Below are 19951 nucleotides of genomic sequence, written 5' to 3'. Positions count from 1 at the left end.
AGCTATTTTGTGAGTAATGGTAGGAGCTACAAAGTAACAGCAGTTGGCTGCAGGCTTCTACCAGGTACACAGATGATAATGGATAAAAAGGAAAGCTAAGAAATGTTAGCATGAACTATAAACACCATTAAATCATTGGCAGGTGATATTAGCAGATAGGAGTTTTGAAAGAAGTTTGCTTCCCTAAGGCTAGCATTACATTTCCTAATTCCTTTTCTGACTGCAAATATGTAGCAGAACAGTAATATTACAGTATAAACACACTAATAAATTTCTGAGCTAAATAAACCTTCTACAGCTGTAGTTTACACACTTATATTTTATGGTACCTTTGAAAAATATCATACTCAAACCTTCCACATAAAAGTCACCGAATTACAGTTTCATAAAGATCTTTAATATGCTTAGCACATAAAACCAGGTACATTCTAGGGATACTTGTAAATAGACATAAATAAAAATTCAATCCTATTAAGATGCAAAGAGTGGATAGTGATCAGATTAGCACAGATGAGAAGGCCAATTTTACTTATCACATTGGCATATTTGAAAAGGAATTGCATCAGCATTTTGTTGAATTAAACTTACACCTCTAATTGTTAATTAAGCATCTGAATTAATATAAATTGAGGTAACAAAGATGCCATGCCAGTTCTTCAGCCAAACAAGCAGTAGTCATGTAATTATAAAGCTGCAAGATGTAATGATGTGTGGCTGATAAGTAGCTTTTGTGTATATTTCTACAGTACAGCAAAAAGGTCAAACTTCAGCCTCTCTGCCTCTGGTATAATTAATTGAATATTATTAATTTTCCCCCACTCATTTTCACAAAGAATAACTTAATACTTATAGATGTTTAGGAAATAAAATTAGAATTTGATGCAGATTATTTACTAGAGACCTGTCTTTTAAAGGAAAAAACTCCTCAGAGGGTCAGGATGGCAAATTCTACAGAAAGGACCTCATAGTCCATCTTTTCTCAAAGTAAACAAACAAGTACAACTTGAAGGGACCATAGAAAGCAACTTCATACCAAGACTTAACACTGATTAATAAATATATTTGTAAAATAAATAAAAATATATCAGTAAAATAAATATATTGGTCAAAACTGTGTCTTCTACTGGTAAGCAAATTCTTGCTAATAAAGAAGGCAAATAGACTGCAATACAGAACAGGCAAGCATATTAGAAAAGAAACAAATAGATAAAACATTTCTTGACTAGAAGCTCGATGCCTTAACACATATTCATCATCAAGCTATGTGCACATTCAGTCCAGCAGATAGCTGTAGAGATGCAGGAATGAAAGCAATTTAGGGAACATTTGGAAATGCCTGACAACTGGAATAAAACACATAAAACAGCCCCGAGTGCGACACTTGTGTCTCTCACACTGCTCCTCAGGCTGGTACTGGGAGACAAAGATGACAGGCTGAACACATGGAGTAAGTAAAAGACAGATTATTTTCTGGCTATTATGGAAAATCAGAAATCAGACCCTTGCTCCTTACCATATCTTTTTCCAGTGCCAAAGTAGCACATTAAAGTACAGTAAAAGAATACTCACCACTCATAAGAGTCTGAGCAGACATCTAATACCACACAATTCTAATGATTTTCTCAGGACTTTGGAGATTTAGTAGGGTCCTACCTGACTGTCTTTTCCACTTTTTAGTTAGGAAAGACAGACCTTAGGAAAGTTTCAGTGCAGTCCAAATTTTTCAAACTTTGATGTACAGCCCGAACCTGTTGTCATGTCAGTGGTACGACCGAAGATTCAGGTACACGTCAAAAACTCCTACACTTCAGTGGAAAACAAAGCAATTCCTTTCCTTCAGTCCAGACTGTTATGATGACTTCCCTGTGCAAAAACATCCTCTGCATCTACAAGTTTAAGGTGTCCTCACAAAAACACTTTCCATTGTTACGCCGCTGCATTCCACAGCGCAGTGAATTCCAGCAGAGCATGCTCCTCGGCACACAGCATCACTTCTGCCCCATAGCTCAGTGCCATGGTGCACCCAAACACCTCTTCCACACTTTTCCTTTAGTGCTGCTTCATTTCAAATCAATTCCAGCTTCTCAGAAAGGCTCTTTGATGGCTGAGAGTGCCTACAGCAATTTTTTGGCACCCTTAAGTTCTGTCAATTTTCACCTAAGTCGTAAAGGTAAAATCATATTTAGGAGTCATCACATACATTCAGGATGTGGACTTTAGGACTTCAGACTTGTGAGATTTGTGACAAATGGTGAGAGTTTGTCACATTAGAAACTTTAACTAGAAAGAGCTACAATAGATGTGCTCGGACACAAAATAAAAGCATGGTAAGAGTTGCTCTCAGATTCAAATACTGTATTTGCTATTTATGATAATAATTTTTCTTAGTAGCAATTTTTTATTTGAATATGTAGAATCAATTTGGAAAACATCTGTTGCACCTAGATATCTTATAATGACTTTTTCATATTTTTCACCTCAAAATCTGAATGGTCTTATCAGTATTCAGAGAGTTGATAAGATGTTAGGAGTACCTATAGCAGAGAAAGAGGCAGAGGTAAGGAAGGACTCTGACATAGTCTCATAATTAACTGCATATTAATTAGAGCAACAAAGAGTCAGAACGTTCAAAGCCATTCTCTTAAGACTAGGTAGGCTGTACAGCACATGTACTTTAATTGATTCTAATCCCCTGATTTCAGCTCCTGGAGCAGACACAGTCTGACAGCAGACTGGTCTCATTGTGCCACAATACCTGGACATTTCCCCAAGGAACAATACTTCCATGTAGCATAGAGGAGACAGGTACCTCCATTATCTTACATTTTCTCTCTCAGTCTCCTTCCTTCCCAAATAAAAGAGAAAAACCTCAAAGCACCAAATTTTGTTATTTTAGTTCCAAACTGGCAAAAAACCTTTACTTTTTCTGTAGGAGGAGGTGATAAATTTTGTGATCCTAGATCCATATTCTAGCTGCAATTAGTTTTTTCTACATACTATATAGCTTATGATCCACATATTCCATACTGTTCTAGTCCACTTATTTTTTTTCCTCAGGAAATTAAAAAAAGAGAAAAGTTGATGATCAGTACTCGTTTCTCTTTTCACTGTTCTCTATTACCAGTACAACACTGCTATATAAAGCAAAGATGTAGGTGTTAGTATGTGGTGGTTTTAAGCATAAAATACACATCTTGTGCATCCTGATCATTGTTTCTTTGCCCCATTAATACCCTTAGCAGTCCCTATGGATGGTGTAATATAAAAAAAAAATCATTGTCTCACGGTACATTTTACTTTTGACTACATTTTTTCTCCTTGTGAATGCATCTGGAGTTTTTGCAGAGTTAACAGGACATTACTCGCAGGTTTTCTGCAGCATCTTTCATTGGTGTCTCAGCAGTTATTTTAAACATTTTGAAGAACAAACGTCAACATGTGAATACCAGTTAATTTACAAGTCCATTGGGATTCATAGATAAAAACCAGAAAGTAAAAAGCACCAAACCAACACATTCTAATCACATTGCCAAAAACCATGTAAATCAGACCAATATTCTGCTGCTGCTTACCACAGAGAATAGGAGTTTATTCCTTTAATAAAATGGAGATGGAGTTGGATAGTGCTGAAGCTGAGACAAGAGAATATTAATTCACTACATAAATTGTGGTGCACTTTTTAAAGATTTTGAGCGCCTGAGGCCTCTCTTGCAGTTTAGGATGGCTGAGAACTCCACTGAAGGTTGCCTGTTCTCAGGCACTGATACAACAATTTTCCAGTTCAGCAAGAGGGAAGAAACATATGCCAGTATGTATAAAGATTCTCTAGCAGATATTTGCAGCCTCCCTCTTTGCAGCTGATGTTGTGTCCAAACCTTGCACCATTTCATAAGAACTTTAACATTAGTTCAGAAAGAATAATATGAAATTTAGTTAGGGAAAGAGAATCTCTGGTGGAATCTCCAGTTTACTTACACAACTATCCATCCTCCTGCTCTCAGGATTTGGTATCTCAGTGTTTGGCCACTGCCACATATAGTGTTTTGAAAATATAGCCACAATACTATTTCCTCTGAGCCCAGTTTGTGAGAAATGTGTACTTCTATTTAAAGCAACATCATGTTTAATTTCGTGACAATAAAGGATTTTTTTTCTGCATTCTGATTATGAGTGTTCATTCCTCTTACCTTAAAATATGTGATCACAAGGGAAAATAAATCTGGATTTGAAATTTTATTTGTAGCTATAAAATATGGAATAGTTATTCCTGTTTATAGCATACTAAAAAAGGTAGTGCAAGTATGCAATGTAAGCTACTGGTTATTGATGCCAGTTCTGTGTTAAAGCACAGATAATAGCTTTTCCTCTCAAGGGAAGATAGTATTTCTTCTACAAACTGTAAATTGTATAGATTATTTCACATTTTTTATGCTGAATTTTCATCTTAGATTTGTAGTTTGATATTTCTTAGGTAAAATATTTTCACATTCATGCCCCACTTATTCTTAATGGCATCTATCAATTTCAAGCAGAAAGAACATTAATATTAAGAGAAGGTTAAATTTCCCCTGGAAGGTTTTTTGTCCAGGGAGGTGATATGGATACACTTGGAAAATTATTACAACTATAATATATATACTTTATATACAATATATAATATATATATTTTATATACAACTTTTTCTGTTGACTATAATTATGAGGAATTATAGTCAACAAAAAAAGTGACTTTGAGTTTATAGATAATAAGCAGTTCAGAGCAAATTTTTGAGATCAGAATCAAGATGCTGGGATCAAACAATATCTGTCAGTGTGTGAGAAATAAGGGATTCAATTACTGAATGTAAAAGAATCATTATTCCTATACTAGGGAACTTACCAAAATTATAGAATTTAGGGCACAGCATGTCAAAAAAAAAAGTAATAAAATAAAGCTATTTCCTCTGACATTTAAAAAATGTAGCTGATATAACTGTCATTCAGGGTCTGGAAATATTTCAGTCAAATATAAAAGTACCAGGAGAAATAAATAATGAAGTCCAACCTATTTCATAAAACATCATGATCTGCTGTGTATGTATGAGTGAGTATGCAAGAGAAATTGAATGTGAAACACTTTAAATTATAACACAAAACCATCTTCTAGTAAATGCACCACAAAGCCAGTAGTGAAAGAGTAAAGGATTGGAGAAAGCAAGGGAAGTGATGAAAAGCAAAAAATTGAGCATTTGTAGGAAAAACACAGGTTGTTAATAATTTTAGTGAGCACAGTTAGGTTCTATACTTGTGCAAATACAAACACGCATATATATAGCACACAGAGAAATATAGAACAGACAGTAATAGAAAATAATATAGACAGATTAAAGGATTCAAATTTATGTAGTTTTATGAGCAATGCAGAAGATGCTGATAAATGTAGATCATAAAAGGGGATTGCAAATAGATAAATATGTGTACACTGGAAACATGTTCAGGATCAAATGTTCAAGTGCAGAAGACCTTAAGATATGTTACAACATATCAAACCTTAAGAAAATTTAGATTGTACTATAGTGCAGGTACAAAGGGAGGCAAAAGTGGTTAAGGATGGTATTGCAGTAGATTCAAGTGGAAATTTCCTTAATTGGAGTTCAGGTTTCAGATTTTCTTGTGGGGACTGGATCAAACATAATTTGTGCCGTAATGCCATAACAAAGTGAGATGGAGTGAGTTTGAATTTACAGTTGATTACATGCTTTCCAAACAGAGCAACTTACTCAATCTCTGTTTATTCACATGGGGCATTAATGTTCAGCAGCTAATGTGTTTTATAATTTACACCTCAGATTTCTCACAGTAATTTCCCCTTGAAGACAAGCCTTGAGAGTGAAATTTTTCAGGATCATTTATGCAGGTCTCATTCTAGTCCCACAGAAGTCAGTCATAGTAGTTTTTTATTTTTTACTTAATAACAAAATTATGAAAATTTTGAAAGATTCCTCTCTCTTCCTGATCTTGTGCTTTTCAGAATTGTATTTCTCACCTTGTAGTGATATTACATGGGCAAATTCAAACACCTCGAATGTCCAGGTGGTAGAAGAATGTAGGAAACCATAAAATTAATTCCTTAAGATTGAAGTACTGAGTTGCATTGCTACAGCTGAATAAGAAAGGAAACATCTAATCACTATGCATGTTTAGAAATACATCCAGGTGTTCTGGAGAGATTTTAAACCACAGAGCTGAAAAACTACCAAGCAATATCAGCCCACATGTTGAAAGATATTTTAAACCTATGAACAATAGCAAAAATATCATGGTCATTGATGTAAATTGAGAGAAAATACACTGAAATTAGTAAGAAAGTGGAAAATATTGATGATATGCTAAAATTATATCAAGTTGTTTAGATTATGCCTCCCTCCCATATGAATAAACACATATCCTACTTTGCTGAGCAAAATTTTTACTGTGCTTTGGGATTCCATCGGTCATGCAAGCTAAATAACATGGGGTGAAAAACAGGTTGACAAAGTTTATTTGGCCTTCTGACAAAGTACTTCACTATTAGTTTCAGGGTAAAAAAGCAAATATTCAATGTGGATTAACAAAATTGCTCAGAAAGCAAAGTGTAGGAATGCACAGGAAATGCTCAACATCCAGTTAATTCACAAGCGTGCACCAGACATCTCTTTAGGGAAAGATACTGGCTGAGAGATTCAGAGTCCAAGGAGCTTCAGTTACTGATGCATTTGAAATTTGAATTTCAAATTAGAGATGGACCTAGATCCCTTAGACTTCCTGGAAAGCCTTACCCTTAGGATTCTTTATGAAGCACCCAAAAATCTCAGTGAAAATTTCAGTTGGATGCACAGCAGTGGACAAAGGCCAGCACATTATTAGTATGCCAAAGCAGTAAGAGAAAATGACAGCACAGTTTGAATGCATTTGGGTAAACTAATGGTTCAGAGTGACTAGAACAGCGTGTTTCATTCTGGTCAATCACTCTCAAAAGGAAGAGGGAGTTCAGAGGTGGCTGCCAACAAAAGATCACAAGCATAAATAATTTGTCAATATAAGGAGATGGTAAAAAAATGCAGAGTCTGTACTTTGACTGCTGCATTAGATAAATGAACTAAGATAACCCTTGCTCATTCCCTCACAAGTTCACAAAACATATTTCAGAGAAACAAAAAGGCAATGAAATTAAAACTGACAAAGTTATGTGCTCTGAACAATGTACAATTAATCTAAGAGTGTCATTGCCACTAAATGTTACTGCAGACCTATATAATGCAAACAGAAAGAACGCAACCACCAACAAAGAAAAAAGACATATTTAATTGCATTTCAAAATACAGTATTAAATTTCTTATATAAAAAAATCTACTATAAAAGTGGATTTTACAAGGGCTTCAGATGAAACAGAGATCAATTTGAGAAAACTGCATTTCTACCTTCATAATACCTCAGAGGTATGTCATACAGAAATATGTAGCAACTTACTAAAGATACTTTTCAAAGAAATTTCATATCAATAAAGTTTAAATAATTTTAAATGCATTTGGATATGTTTGTTTACTGAGTTTTGTGGAAAGAGGGAGAGAAAAAAAATCTCCATTTCCAACTACATGACCATAGTTTCCACTCTTAATTTCAAAGCCCAATTTTTGCCTTTCACTAATTTAGTAAAGACTAGGAAATATACAATCAGAGCATGCAGTCTGACATTGACATTGAAAGTAAAGGCAAATTTGGATCTACAGAGGACAAGGAAAACCAGAACAGCATGCCAGATTGGAGTCTCATTCCAGAGGGGAAAAGGCTGCAAATATAAAAAATGAAACAAGCTAACTTAGTTGGAGAAAGGAACTCAGATGGTTCTGGTTTCATAGATGCCAGGGCACAAAGTAACATGATTAAATGATTAAACTCAAGAGGGCATGTGATAACAATCACACTTCATTTAACTTCAGATTGTGAGTCATGTGTTCTAGACTCGGGCCATTCTCACTGATTGCTAAATTTTCTGTTGCTTCATATTCAATCAAGACACCAAATTCTAGGCCTCTTTACTCAGATCACACCCCACTAACACAGAGAATAACAAGATTATGGTCCATGTAAATACTCCTTCCATTTCTCCTGCTTTTTTGCTTGGAGGTGGCAGATATTCTTGAATGATTTCTAATCCATCAAATCACATGAAATTCTTCAGGGCAGAACTCTTATCTAGGCAAAAACTCCACACTTGGGATTTGTACAGTTAAACATTTATCTTATTTTCTATTTATACTTGTTTCTATTAAACTGCAGCCTATTTTATGCAAACCTTTTCTTGGAGATAGCAACAGCATGTTGACGCAGTCTTATTCTCCAGTATGCTTGAACTCTTCCTGTCTTGAAGTCACCCTTGTCTCCCCCATAACCCAAGCAATTAATAAAAGAAACCACCTACTGTGGCTTTTATGCTTTAAAATTGTGCAGTCTGATGTTGTTTTTTGCCAATAGACACTGAACTCTTCAGCTTTCATTCAAAATGTATTAAAAAGAAAGTACAGGAGTTAAATACAAGGCAAGAGTTTATATGAAATGAAGAAAAAGAGATATGAATATATGCAGTGAGAAAATTAAAATATAATTAGCCATGAAAGGAACATAATTTCATGTGACAAACAACAAACATCTATAAATCCATCCCATTCATCTCAATAGAGATGTTAATTTCAGATTAAGTAAAATTAAAAGAAACATAGAAGAGACAAAGCCAGCTCTCCATCTCTGAAGCTGCAAGCAAATTGAAGCATGTTTGCATCAGCAGTGTTTTTAACTGAAACCTTTGTCAAGCTTCATCTCAGACAGCCTACACTTGGTTGAACCAAGCATTTACTTGTCTTGTATCCCCTCGCTAGCAGTGGCCCTTCAGGGACACCTGAGGGACTCTACAAACCCAAGAAAAACATGCAGCGATTTTTCCATGCACATTTTCCTGGGCTCCCATGAGTCTGAGCTCCAGTGGCTCTCTGAAACACAAGTATGAGCTTTATACTCCTTAATGGACAATATCAGTAATTCTGTAAATCTTACTACTTTTTGAGTGATTGTTAACAGAGCTTGTGTCGAGGAGTTCCATGGTGTAACTATGTGAAACTGAAAAAATACTTCCTTTGGTTCAACTCAAACACACCACCTGCCAGTTTCACCCAGTGCCCAACATCCCTGTAGTAAAGAGCCAGTGCACAATCGCTCATCTATTTACTCACCACTCCTGAGTTAATAAACTTGCCATAGCCTCCTTCCGTTTTCTTCTTCCCAGACTGAAAGCTTGTAGTTCTACCTGTTCCTTGTTTAAAAGATTTATTTAGTCATCCTTTACTCATCCAACCCATTCTCTCTTTACCTATTCAAGATGCAGGTGCAGTGCTGTGACACTGCTTGTAACCGTGATGTTTTCTAATTTATTCTATTTCTTTCTGAAAATGTGTAATATTAAATTTTCTTTTCTTTGCTGCTACTGTTTTCATAGCTCACAGTGAATACACTGTGAATTGACAATCTCACAGTGAAGTTCTCAAAAAATAATTGTCAGTTTGAAGTCCATTGTTGTGCACAAATTTATAATTTTTAACCCTTTGAGAACCACTTTAAATTTATTTATAGTGAATTTCACTCATCACTTTATCACTCAGTATCACTGAGGTACTTCTTTGCAGTTTGTTTTCATTTCTCCTATTCTAAATAATTTACTATCAGCTGTAAATTTTCCTGTATAAATTTTCCTGTTCTAATGCATTTGAAATAATACTGGTCTTATGTCTTTAACAAGTTGCTTTGTAAGCTGTTTTGTAATCTACACTATTGTGGTTTAATGTTGTATTTTTGGGCTTTGTGTTTCTGTTATTCTTGGATAATGGAGTAACAGGCCTGCCTTAATTTCTTACATACTGATTTGTGGGTGCCTCCTTGTAAGAAGACTTAGCCAAAATCTGATTTTTAGAACAGACTAAATGAATCTCTAAGAGGAATAGCAAAAGTAGCTGAAGAGAGCTATTTAATATATAATCAAAGGGACTAGAATAAGTCAATTGAAATTTTTGCATTCTAGAGGATCTTAATTTGTTACTAAAGTCCAAGACTAAAACCAACCACACAGTTCAATATGCCAATACACTGCTTTGGTAGTGGCCTAGATGAAAGCATCAGTTCACTTGCTGAGATCTGCTGATGTTTTTGCAATAAACCTCCTCTACAATAAGCATACAATACAAACCCCACCTGCCAGTGGGATTTATTTGTACTCAGTTTAAAAGCTTTGGAACACTTAATAAGAATGGGTTAAATGTTAATAAACCAATAATGTTTTACACCTGACATTTTATTATTTGGTTAAGGCTATGCAACCTCTCTGACACTGAGCAGTTATTTCTGGAAGATCAGTTGTCAGTATCACAGCTAAATTTAAGAACTATATTTTCATTTTTCTCTCTATTCAAGATATGACTGAACAGAGATATCAAATAAAGCTCTTAATCGTGTTCTTGAATTTAGGCACACATTAGAATTCCTTGGGGTAAAAAGCACCATATTTCAGTCTAAAAGTGTTTGCTTACATTATTTTGTAATCAAAGAAAACCAGGCAATATATATTTTTTTTTCCAGTATCATGCTGCAATTTCAGCAACATCTCCTTCAGTTGGCAGATCTCCCACATCAAGTTCTGGGATATTTTAACTAGATCGTTGTGTCTGGTACTTGAACTTCACTTGAGCAAGGTTCATGTAATCTTAAGGTTCATGTAAACAGCTCCCTTTCTAAATTCATTGGAAATGCTCATACATTCTTAAATACTTGATTAACTGTGACAAATTAGAAAGGAGAACAAAACCAAACTAGAATAAAAGGCTCAAACTAGTAATTTTCTGTAAAAATTAGATTCTGACACACATTTCAAGACTCCATAGGCATGGAAACATAGGGCAACCTTTTTTAGACATTTCCAGTAGATCTGAATGCATCCCTTCTAAATTAATATTAAAATGCATCCCTACTACATAAACAACCTTTAATATACAAGATTTCCAAGTACAAGAGTTCTACAAATACAGCCCATATTAACAAGGACAGTCAGGTACCTGACTGACACCTGATAATAACTACACCAAACACCTAAGAATAGCAGCATATATAATTAATAAGTACTTCAAAATATGTGTGCTAAATATTTTTCAAGGCAAGAGAGAGTATTTTATCCCACTGTTACTTTGAAAATGGATATTTGCACATGTGCTTACATTATCAGTGCTTATTATTTTAATATGTCTATTCAGAATAAGAAAATTAACTGCATGTCCATCTGAGGTAAATAACAGCTTATGTTACCTTCATTTTACAAGTATTTAATCTCACTGATGAAAAATTTTAAGTACTATGGCAAATAAAGGCAATGCTTTAGTCCCAGGCTGCAGGGACTTTCACTGACCTCTTAATTATTCCTGTACTAAATTGCTACTTCATTTTTAATGAGTGTTCTATAAATGGTGTAGCTGTTTGTATTCTGAATCTGCAAATGTTGCAAAAACTTCTAAAAATGGGTCAGTTTCAAAAACCTAAAACTTTCAGTCTATTATTACATGGTAGTATTTAAAGAACATTCTCAAGAGCTGATGTTTAATAATAGACATGTATTTTAATGACAGAAATATTAAATAACAATATCAAATAATGTTGACTTAAAAAAATAAGAACTCAGTAATATTAAACCCAGAATAAAACCAATTAAATAAACTAAAATAAATTACTTCAATTGAACAACAAAAAGCAAACACTGACATGCATATGCAGATACAAATTGTTATTGAGCTTGAAAGATGACTTAATCATTAGTCACTGTTCAAGACTCAAGAAACCTCAGTTCTGTTCTACCAGCAAAACTACTGCTTCACTTCCATAAGAGATTTAATTTCAGTTAATTCTAGCAAGCTTAGCTTTCCTTGTAATAAAAAGCCATGTTGTGTTTCTCATAACTTCTAAGCTGTATTAACTGTACCTACAACATGGTCTGAAGATCACGACTGCAAAGCCATTTACATTCTGAAGTTTCCTAATAGCTGCTCCTTCTGCAGAGCCCCAAAACTGAAACACTTTAATATTTAACAAAAGTGTCATGTCATTAAGCTGTGCTTGAAGGGCTGCTGTTGGGATGCCAGTCTGGGCTCAGGGGGAGCAGTCAAGCACTCGATTAGTCTGGCTCAGATCTAATTTGCCAATAGACCAGACCACTTCAAGAGTAACACTTGTGTCCTCTCCTCCTTACCCAGCTTTGCTATCCAGTATACTTCTTCAACTCCTGTTTAATTAACAACTCCCTTGGGATTTCAGTTTTTGAGATTGGGAAGTTGATAAGAAATTGCAGGTGTAGCTGCAGAGGCATGAACATTGTTGTTGTCATCTGCTGGCATGTATAGTTCTGAAGACTCCTGAAGGTAAATCTGCCCTCATTGCATCACCAGGACAATTTCCATCCTGTTGACAAGTGAGAGGCTACAAATGCACATTTTGAACAGCACAGAACAGTCTGAATTAGCATGTGATTTGTATCACCTGTTAGTAAAGGCTAAAAACACTGCTAAACATACCATCAGTTAAATAAGAAAGGTTGCTTTAGCAAATTCCAAGTCTTCATCTGTGCTGCTTTGCTTTTGTTTTCCTTCCATTCAGTCTCAAGGTAGATCTCAAAATGAATAATCTGATTAAATTGCAAAAATTTCCATAATTAATTAGGAACCGTTCTCCTTTCTTTTCTACTTGGGGGTGGGATAAAATAGTAGAAATAAAGTTTTTTAAGAGGGTAACTTCTACGTACATATCTACAATTTGTGGCATCACAGTGCTACAGAGTCACAGAGCACTGAGGTGGAAGGGACCTCAAGAGGTCACTCAGTTTCCACTCTGGCCTTAGGCTTGATCAGTACACTGAAACCATTCTTGACAGATGTTTGCATAACTGATCTTGTAAAATTTCCAGTGATGGAAAGGCAATCTACAAAAATATTGTTAAAAATTGCAGCTACTATTCAAGATAGCAAAAGTCCTTACTGACACTGGTCTGCAAGATTAATTCTTTCCAGTTTTAATCCACAATACAGCACTCTGGAATTCATGCAGATAATGACTATGCACATATATCTCCATGAATAGGGATATAAAATGTACGTTGGATTCCAATTATTCAAAAAGAGAAATTCTGCATAACTGATCACAAATCATCTTAAATTTGTAAATTAGAGAATTTCACAACTAATCGAGCTACAAATGCATTGAATTCTCCAATTCTCCAATAGTATATTTGAAATAAATTTATCTTACTTTCATATTATTTTGAAACAGAAGGACACATGTACATATATAAAGATATATATATATATATATATATATATATATTTCATGTACATGTATATAAATATACACACACATCCCCTCTGGGTAGACTGTGGATTAATACAAATTTCTAATGCAATCTATTCCCACGTGTCTAGGTCTGTTGAAGCCAAAGGTTCTAATGAAAAAGAAATTAGCACCTTCACAAATGAGGACTCTATGGTCAGGCCAAGCCAGATGGCTCTTGACACCTGTCTGCATCCTGACTGGCACTGAAGGGTCAATACTACAGTTTATTCACAAGCAGGAGATGGGAATCCCTGTTGGTTGCAGTAAGGATGAAGAATTAATTCTCTCCTAACAACATAAAACCCAGCAGGATTTTACTTGCAAAGGCAACAACTCTTTCCAGAATTTAATACACATTAACTAAGGCTTCTTACTTTTTTCCTGCAAGGTTGTGGTTTTTTTCTCCTTTGTGAGAATAATTTTACTAGACAAATTAAAATTTTCATGGTGGTAGAGAGCAAAAGATCTTGCAGTGAAGGGAAAAGAACAGCTTTAAGGCTTTAGTCCCAATATCTGGAAAAAAAAAAGAGTAACAAAAATAGATCAAAAACAATTTTTAAAAGTGGAAAAATGGACAATCTCTTTTTTGATTTATATCCCCTAGAAGAAAAGTTTTGAACTTACTGAGTTAAATATTGACAACATTGTACCAATAAGTGTGTGGGGACCTTTTCAAACAGCTGGAACATTATAGATTTTTGCAAGTTCACAAGCCCTGTGCTCGCATTTCCAGTAAAAGCTGCTGTCTAATACAAAGCTAAATGCCCCAGGGACATTGAAGTGAACCTATTTTTCTGCTGGTTTAAGCACACCAGCAGTCATTTGTAGAGTTTACATGGCTTTCTTGTCAATATCTGCTGGTCACAGTCGGTGAGGAAGCAGTTTCACTTATGATCTACTTGCTAATTAAGCATGGCAGCAGCCATTCAGAGTGAAATTTTCAACAACCTGACACACGAAAGGAAAGAATCAGATGTATTCTCAGAAGACTTCAATCTTTAAATCATTTGGATTCTGTAGTTACTGGAACTGAAAGATAACAGAAATTACTTTGTCAGATTAACATGCAACTCTTCTGATAAACTATAATATACTGTATGTAGAATGAATGGTTTAACCCTGATATTTTACAACAAAATTCTTTAAGAGAAGGAAAATTGAAAGGATTTGAAGTAAACCCAATATAGGCTAAAAATCTGTAGAGTCTCCTGCTTCTCCTCATTTTCTTCAGGAGTTCATAATCAATCCTTTTCTGTTGACATCCTGCATCATCTAGCTGTCCTTCATGTCTGCTGCCCATTGCTGTACTTGCAGGAGGATTGCACAGCTGGTGCTCTTCTGCACACAAAACATCCTAGAAAGCATCAGCAAAGCCACTTCATTGCTCTGTTTCAATTCTTTACTTCCTTGACCTTCAAAAGCCAGTTGCTTCTTGCTGAATGATTATCATCTCACATGTCACTGCTGCCTTATCTTACTCCTCCTTCTTGGTTTGTATCCATGTGTTGTCTCTCAGCTCATGCTTGTATTGCAAACTCGCAGGCAGAAGTCTTTGACATTTGTACAGCCCCACCCAGTGGTCCCAGGCTTGAATTCCAGGACACATTGCAACACAGTAAATAAAAAAACCCCTTAAATATTAATTTCCTTGAGATCTCACTCTTATGTTATGCCCCTTGTGTGCAGGGAAGACAAATCTGGAGGGGCTGGCAACCAAATCTTGTAATGAAATAAAACACACCAGTAAAAGTGAACACTTTCTGATAGAAACCTCAGGATGGCAAAAGCATAAGTGCAACTACCAGAGGTGACTGAAAGGCCTCTTCCCACAGAGCAAAAACCCACTCCACAAGGAACACTATCATATCCCAGCATATTTTTAAGCATTTACAAGCCATGCTCAAATTCTTCAAATAAAATACAATAAATGTTTAGTTATATCTAGTTTGCAATTGCAACTTTTCAGTTCTTGTCCACCTATGTTTTATAATTATCTTCTCTAAAAATAGATATTCTACATAATTGAAAAAAAGGTGCCTTTTGCAGTTTTGTTGTGTTCCAAAGGAGTGTTCCTGGTGAGGAACCAAGGCAGGCAGGGAAGTCCCCAGCCTGGAGCAGGCAGTTTTTGGGCAGTGACTGTGGTGCCCCTGTCACTGTGAGCAGGGATGTCCCTGTGGGTATTGCAGGGGAGCAGCAGCTCTCCTGCCTGGACACTCTGCAGTGCTCTTCATGTCTCTATTCTGCTCAGCATAACTTCAGTAACAAACTTCTGCAAGGAAAAGCATCTGATAGCGTTACTGAAAACCTGCTTTTGAAGAAAATACTTTGAAAACTAGACAGAGCTTATTTTGAAGCCCTTTTTATCTTATTAGAGACATACTAAAGATCTCTGGTGAGATAGTAGGGGGGAAAAGGCTTCAGAATATATATATATATGTATAAGATTTAATTTTAAAGACTGATATTCTTTCCCTGACCTTTGGCCATTTTTGTTTTAGTTTCTTAATAACAAACGAGGTTGAGCTATTAAACTCTCTAGAGATAATTCACAAAAGAGCTAAATAAAGAATTAAAACTGAGGCACAGTGAAAAATACATTAGAAAAATAAACTACTAACATTTTTAAGTAAAGTAGTCCAAAGAGTTAGAAAGCCTCTAAATTTCAATTTCATGATGAAAATTCATCATGAAAGTCATCCCTGAGTCCTGATAATTTTCATGTTTTTCTTGTTTTGGTTTTTTTGTGTTGTGGCTTGTTTTTTTTCACTTCATTTGTATCTATTATTTGAGATGCAGTTCTTGACTGAGATTTTGGCTGCACCTATAATGAAATATTTTCTCCTGTGGAATACTTGCAAAGTGCTGCCAATAATCACTAATAATCAGAAAATGTCACAGCAGGCAGTGCTGTCAGTGCATGAGTAGCCTCACACATGAAATTCTCCATTGGAGAACAAAGAATAAAAAGTCTTTGAGCTTTTTTCAATATGAACTGCTACTTATTAAATATCAGGATTTTACTAAGCATGCTTTTAAGAAACACTTCAATGGAAAAAAGGTCACAAGAAAGCCACCAGTACCTTTTTTTTTTTTCAGTTGGAGACTTTTGCGCAAACGTTACTCCTGCGCAAAAATCCAGTTCTGTCTATGATGATGCAAGGATGACACAGTATTGTCTGTGAAGCTAGTTCTGCCCTGAGTAAGAACCTTCTGGCATCAAACTAGATTAAAAAGAACAGATGGTTGCAGAAACATAATTAAGAAAAAGAAAAGGAAGAAGAAACTGGTATCAAAGCATCAGCATCTCTTTCCCTGAATTTTCCCTGAAAGAAGTAGAAAGGAAGTTTTAAAAAGGTTGGATCATCTAATCCACATAAGATTCTATTCAAAAATTAATATATCAAACACTTGAATCATAAAGAAGAGCCAGATGCTCAACGTGAACTTGGACATTGCTAAATGGTCACTATAGGCATTCTCAAGAAATGAATATAGTTAAACAGAAAAAGTCTCTACAGGCAAATTACCATATTCTTATTCATTAGCAGAAGATGAATCAAACACAGGAAACACAGGTTGGCTTTAGCTCTCACCTTGCTGTGCATCTGCCCTGAAGACATGGCATTCCTTGTATTTGATTAAATATGGAACTTTCTGGAACATTAAGAAAACCTAAACCAATGCCCCAAAAAAACTCCAAGCAAAACAATCCAATCCAATCCAAAACCAACTGCTAGGCAAAAGACAAAAAGTATTAATAATGAGCATAAAAACAAATGTATTTTTAAAAAATACAAAATACCTCCATTTTAGTCATTCAAGAGCTGTTTTTGTATAGCTATCAGACAACAGTGCCTTAGGGACAGCTTGGGATTGCACTTGCCTTCTACATCTAGGCTTGCTGAAAGCTGACATCTTCTGCTAGTGTAAGATGCAGTTTATAAACAAAACAGCCCTCAAGAGGTAGAGCTACAATCACAGCAGCATAGGCAGGTACACATGAAGTTGCCACATCTTCTCACAAGCTGCAAAGTTCTCCAGCATCATCTTCAATGAATCCTACACATGAATCTTTCTGTGTGTACAGGTTCTTTCCTGCAGTTTAGTATTGAGTTGTTTCATATGCACACTCTGATCATGAAGGTTATGCTTAGTATTCCACAGTAAAACATTTTAATTACTTTAAAAGAGTATAAATTTCATTCTAGTCTTTGATGCTCTTAGAAACAATTATAAAGCAGCAAGAATTACAGAAAACAACTGTTAGTATTATTTAAATTTAATCAGAGATCAAAGTTATGAGAGTAGGTAAAAGCATCAGAAGTTTCTGGGAACAGCTGAAAATCCTCTACATCTGGCTCATTAAAAGTACAATACTCTACAACTGTAACCATGTGCAATATGGACACCTCCAGTAAAAATAGCCTTCGTTTATAATCTATTCTGTGGCACATATTCAGGGGTTCAAAACAACAAAGAAGAGGTACAGGTGTGGGTGAAGATGTTAATAATTAAACATATTGACTCTTGTTGCTTTATAATAACGAGTCAATATTTTTAACTATTGTTGCTTTATAAATTTATTAAAATTGATAATAACTACCTTTAAAGTCCACTTGTGCCACAGTAGTATCTATACAGTCACCATAGATGGGAGGAAACTTGTGGATTGGGATTGAAGAATGTGCAATTAAAGCACATGTGACCTTTTTGTTAGGCCTGCTCTGAGCCATTGCAAAACACTTCAGTCTGCAGTGAAACCAATGCATTCATCAAGTTCTATCAACTAGATTTTAATCTGAAAGTTGAAGGTGTATATATAAATACAAATGAAAGATTACTGTGTAGTGTCTAAAGGGTAGCCATGTTTATTGAAACAAAAAGCACTGCTCTTTAACACCACTGATATGAAATCTTTTTAGCAGCAATGTTTTTATTCAAAACTAGCTATGTGCCTGAAGTTATAAATTGCCTTGTTCTAAGTACAATGTTACAAAACAGATCACTTAGTGAAGCAGCTCAGAAAATGGATGTGCTTGTGATACCTTTAATGTAGGTCCTTTTTCTAAAGAATAAAGAAAAAACCCCCAAACCTCAGAATATTTAAAAATTTCTATTTATCAGACAAGGAAAAAGAGCCTACATATATTACATTCAGGCTGTCAAAAAGGTTCATTATGGGAAGCTTATATATTTATTTACTTGTAGAACTGGTAGGGATCACTGTCTGTTACAATTACAGCCACGACACTTCATTCCTGACAAGACTTTACCGTGTCTCTGTTAGCCCACAGCACATCTGTGGAGCTCATGGTTATCAGTCTGATAAATCCCAATGTGCTGTGTCAGTTTTAAGCACCCCCAACTGCTCGGGCACATAAACATCAGCAGCTACCAGGTGCTCTGTAGTACTTTATATCCATGCCCTACACTGTCCTTCCTGATATTCAGTTTTAGAAATCCATTTTCAGTTTCATTGCTCTGGTACCAATAATCAAATGGCAAAAAAGTTTTGCCTGAAGCTGTATCCAGTGTCCCAAAAAGATAGTCTGAGGAAAAGAGGGCTGAACTAAAACCAAAAGAAGATATTTAAAAACATTTTTTATTATCTATTTGAAACAGAAAGCAACATGACAAAATTTAACACAGTGTTAATAAGAAGGAAGATATATCTGTAATATGAGTTTATACGTGTATGTCTCTTCAGTTGTCCTGAAAACAAATCCTAAAATATAAAAAACAAATTATGACTCCAGGAGAGACTTTAAATTTTATATTTTTAAAGATGAGACAGAATTAAAGCATTCTTTAGACCTAGTTGCAGGTATAATAATAATAAAGCCAGATGATAAGATACAGAGAAAACAGAACTAATGATTTTATTGTACTCATGGATTTTTTTTGGTCTGGTTGTTGTTTCTAAAAATATGTTTCTAAAAACAAAATTGAAAGAAAGATGCCCATAAAGAAAAGTGGTTTTTTTTTCCCAAGGACAGTCAGGCATGGGAACAGGTTGTCCCAGGAGGTGGTATTGTTTCTGTCCTTAGATGTTTTCCAGACCAAACTGGGAAAGCCCTGAGTAATCTGGCCTGATTTCAACACTTCTTGAGCAGAAGGCTGGACCAAGATACCTCCTGAGGTATCTTCCAACCTGAATTTACTGTATGAGCCTATAATCTGTGAAGTATTCACAGAAGTATTCACAAAAGTATTCAGAACACATTTTAAAGGAACAGAATAAGGTCAGTGCTAGCACTACCACTGCTAAACAACAACAAAAAGATGCAAAACAGATCATCTATCTTCAAGAAATACACACAATATGACCACAAATAACACACTGTATGGGAATAAGAAAAAAAGGTCTTAAAGTAGAGGTAGGTAAGAGAAAGACATGTTAAATGCTATTTCTGTAACAAGTTTTACACAGACAGCAAGAGACAAAATAGTGCAGGAAATAACACTTTTTGGTAGACTCTATCATCTTGCACACTGCAAATGCTGCAGATTCCAGGTTCTCATA

General features: G+C 35.3%; 1 protein-coding gene across 4 annotated transcripts in view; it reads right to left on the bottom strand.

Annotated features, from left to right (window-relative positions):
- The window catches only part of LOC139595644 (heparan sulfate glucosamine 3-O-sulfotransferase 1-like), a 44008-nt gene that overhangs the window by 10241 nt on the left and 13816 nt on the right, over positions 1-19951 (bottom strand). The window contains exon 1 of one of the 4 annotated variants that reach the window (XM_071439176.1): positions 13803-13942. The exons of the other annotated variants lie outside the window; for them this stretch is intronic. The gene's annotated coding sequence lies outside the window, so the exon portion shown is untranslated. Of the gene's footprint in view, positions 1-13802; positions 13943-19951 lie in introns of those variants that run through there. 4 annotated transcript variants of the gene reach the window in all.

The sequence above is a fragment of the Agelaius tricolor genome, unplaced genomic scaffold, assembly GCF_023055355.1.
Source record: "Agelaius tricolor isolate 1412-34295 unplaced genomic scaffold, bAgeTri1.0.p SCAF_13, whole genome shotgun sequence".
Lineage (NCBI taxonomy): Eukaryota > Metazoa > Chordata > Aves > Passeriformes > Icteridae > Agelaius > Agelaius tricolor.
Note: the sequence above shows the minus strand (reverse complement) of the source record. Positions and strands in the feature narration are given on the sequence as shown.